This window comes from Grammomys surdaster, unplaced genomic scaffold (genome assembly GCF_004785775.1).
Source record: "Grammomys surdaster isolate TR1022 unplaced genomic scaffold, NIH_TR_1.0 174, whole genome shotgun sequence".
NCBI classification, from domain to species: Eukaryota; Metazoa; Chordata; class Mammalia; order Rodentia; family Muridae; genus Grammomys; species Grammomys surdaster.
Genome location: NW_021604622.1, coordinates 14934494 through 14938551, shown reverse-complemented (window position 1 = coordinate 14938551; position 4058 = coordinate 14934494). Strand labels below are relative to the sequence as shown.

General features: G+C 37.8%; 1 pseudogene; it reads right to left on the bottom strand.

The window, feature by feature from the left end:
- Positions 1 to 558: 558 nt before the first annotated feature.
- LOC114621316 lies at positions 559 to 1006 on the bottom strand (annotated as a pseudogene).
- Positions 1007 to 4058: the final 3052 nt, after the last annotated feature.

Genomic DNA, 4058 nt, shown 5'->3' with positions numbered 1-4058 from the left:
CTAGGGCTGTGTCTCAGAGTTTAGTCTTTACCCATTTTCTGCACATTGTCTTGAGGTAAACCACTTTTAAATGTTTGCTTGCAGTAAACTGGCTGCTGATAATTTATCTCAACAGATTGAACTCGAAGCCATTTGAGATTTTGAATTTTGTTTCTGGTTTTTTTTTGGGGGGGGGGTTAATACAAAGGCCTGACTGTGCTCACTCATCAAGCTGCAAGCATGAGAAACTGCTCCAAAACGACTAGCCCAAACATAGTATTAATCATTAGCAAATGGAACTTTAAGGAGGCCACTAAGTGCTTCCTTATAAGGTAGTATGAGTATTTATACTGTAAAACTGATGTAGGGGGCTTGATCTTTAGGCAGCAGGACAGCCAACCAATACATGCAGATCTTGTGTGTGAACAGAACGTACTTTTGACATTCAGTTTTGCTAGATACAAACAGAATGAAGAAATGAACTTTTTGCTTTTTTTCTTCTTCTTTTTTTCCTAAGAGGAAAGTAAAAGATTTCAATTTGATTCTTCTAGAGGGGGAAAAGTAGTTGAAAGTAGGTCTTCATTTTGCAGTCATGATCTGTACGATTTCTTTATAGTTGACTTGTCCGTACTCACCAACATCTGCTTCTCTGATCATTTCATCTATTTCTTCATCGGTTAGCTTTTCTCCTAAGTTTGTCATGACGTGGTGCAGTTCTGCACCACGATGTAACCATTTCCATCCTTGTCAAAGACTCGTAATGCCTCAAGGATTTCTTCTTCGCTCTTGTGTCTTTCGTTTTTCTAGCCATCATAGTGAAGAACTCTGGAAAGTCAATGGTGCCATACCCATCTGCATCCACTTCGTTGATCATATCCTGCAGTTCAGCTTCTGTTGGGTTCTGACCCAGTGACCACATGACGGTCCCCAGTTCCTTTGTTGTGATGGTGCCATCAACATCTTTATCGAATAGGGAGAAAGCTTCTGTGAATTCAGCAGTCTCTTCTTCAGTCAGCTGATCAGCCATGGTGCAAGCGAAGGAAGGAAGAGTGGAGCAGGTGAAGTGGCTGCACCACCACAGGGGCTGGACCGCCCGCCGAGGTGACTCTGCTGCTGCTGCAAACATGCTACCTGCATTGTGCACTGAGCCTCGAGTGACAGCACCAAGGACAGGAGACTCCCAGCACCACTCCCATTCCTTCATTTATGTCCAATCTTTCTTCTGACTATTTTCTTTCTTTCTACCTACACAACTAAGATACTTGAAAATAGCCTTGCACATATAAGAAACAGAACTCTAACTTGGTCTGGAGAATACCAGGCAATCACAGCAATAGAGGGCATGTCTTGAGATGAAAAACCTAACAATCAAGCATGATTTGGGGGAATCTACTCAAAATAAACCAAAGAAAAAGTCGTATTTATTTTTGTCATTAAAAAAATAATGATACATTTTACTGCTATAATTATGTGCACATGTCACGTATTCATTGTAAAAAACGTGGCCTTCTATACTTATGAATGTTTTATTGGAGTAGTGATATTTCAAGTGTTATCTTGCCATTTAAAGACTTTAAATTGTACTTTCTTGTAAGTGTGTTCTGAAATACTTTGAAATACAACATTTGAGCTTTCTGTAACAGAATGAAACCTCCTTTTCCCTGAACACTGGGCAGAAAAATAAAACATTGCTTAAAAAGTATAAAAGTAACAAATCTAAATTGATGTTGGTGACAATGATAAGCTCTTGAAGTCTGATTTTTTATGTTCCTTTTATTAGTTTTTCTGTAAATAAACAACAATATCATGGCAATTCTCATCCCTAATATTCCGTTATTGAATCTAGTATTCCAAGCATCCAGGTTTCTTTCAACAATGAAACTATGAGTTAAATTGACAGTGAAGCCACTATTAAGATAGGACTAGACATTTTAAACATTAGTAGAAGACTGAACATAATCTTCCAACACTGTTGTCCACTATCCTGGATCCTTATAAAAAAGCCTCAATCTGGACTGTTCAAAACAGCTTGTACCAGACTTTTCAACCATAAATGCAGATGAATCATTAATATCTTGGACAGAAAATAGCATTTTCCCTGGTAATTAAACTTCTGTAATAGGGTGCTAATTGGTAAAATGATGACTGATGCAAACAAAATAGCTGTGATTGGTCAAAACAGAGCCTCTTTGGTGTATGAACAGGTTGATCAGATGAGTTCTGTGAATTGTTTGGGAAGCGTTTTTTTGACCTACTCCTAAGCCAGTGTTCTAACAGTAGACTCTGTAATTTCTTCTCTGGAAGTGTCTTTTCTCACCTATTTACTGTAATGTGGATTGCAGATAGGAGGAAAGAGATGGGTCAGAGAATGCAGCTGCAAAGAACAGTAGTCCTGGTGGTCTACAACTAAGACAAACTCAGCAACTAACCAAATACAGAAACACAATATCCTGATCACTGTAAACCTGATACCACCTGATCCACAGAAACAGATACCTCCCAATCTCTAACCTCTGAGGCTGAGCTCAGAAACATGAGGACTTCCTCCTAGCCTCCTACTTTAGGACATGAGACTTCTTTTTCTGAGTATAAACAAAGACTACTGAGTATAAAAAGTTCCTGCTTGACAGTGGAAGATCAGGAGATGGACCACTCACCCAGTGAGGAACATTTCTACTACCCAGAAGCCTTCAGGTAATAAGCGAATGGTCTCTGGCTGTCCTCAGGGCTCAATCCCAGAAAAGGGGTGGTTTGGTGTCTCACTTCTGACTCCAGGAACATGAAGAGGTACTGAGTTGCCCTGACCATGATCACTAAATTGTGGAAGAGTTCATCTCTCTGATTGTTGAGGTACTTGACAAAGAAGAGAACCTATAGGTTCTGGTCACCAAATATACTCCCAAGAACCATCAAGTTGTTAGGTCTACTTATTTTATATCCTAGGTTGAGAGCTGAACCACTGGCTGATCTTAATGCCAAAGAGTTGTAGACAAGGACTCTGAGAGTAGACATTCTGTCAGGTTCTGCTGGATCTGCTCTCTGCTGATAGCCATCAGGTTTAGAAAACATTGAAAGGTGAGAAGGAGGCAGAAGTGAAACACTAAAAGAGATTTCGGCCTACTCATGATTTCCATTCAGGTAAAGAAAATAAGCTCCTGGCCAGCAGATATGCCTTCTTGCTATTTGGAGGGAAGAGAAGAGATTTTAACATGGTTCTCATGAAAAATATTACAAAAGAAATGCAATACACATAAAATGTGTCTAAAAGGATACAAATAGATAATTTTACAAAAGAAAATTGTCAAATCCAAATAAGCATTTGAATATATGTATGCTCAACATGGATTAAGTGGCTAAGTATAGGGCTATAAAGGTCTTATGAATAACGAAATATCAAACATTAGAAAATGAACAAACTGAAGTTGTTAACACAGCTCTTAGAATTGTAAATTGGCAAAAGTGCATTCTGTAAGTATTCAGCAATATCTCCCAAAGCCAAGCATCTGTCAATATTGTGAACATAGCAGTATAACATCTGGGGTACACCTATAAGAAGTTAATGCATCTGTGGCAAAGTGTGTGAACATTTACACTTGTGTCAAGCATCTTGGTTTCTGTTAGGATTTATGTACTTTAAGCCATACACTATCTGGGATATACCTAAGAAAAGGGAATGCATCTTGCGGCTGAGTGTTTCAGTGTCTAAACAGATATTAAGCTTCTAAGTTTAAGTTATGACTTATGTACTTTATTATTTATCTCCTATCAGTGAGACCTCAAAAGTATTATTTGCAATAATAATAATAATAATTAATAATAATAATAATCGGAGCTCCATTGTAGCAGAGAAGTCATTGGTTCTTCTTGTAACACACAATTTTCCATTTCTACTGAAGCTCTGTGTGTCTTCCAGCTAATTACCTCAGGTACATGAATTTTTATTGCTCCATTATTCACAGTATTCTGATTTAGCTAGTCCACATTTTTAAACTAATTTGATAGGGAAATATTTTTATGGTGACATTTATAACCAACAAATGAATCATAATTCTAAATTTATTTCTAATGTGTTTAATCAG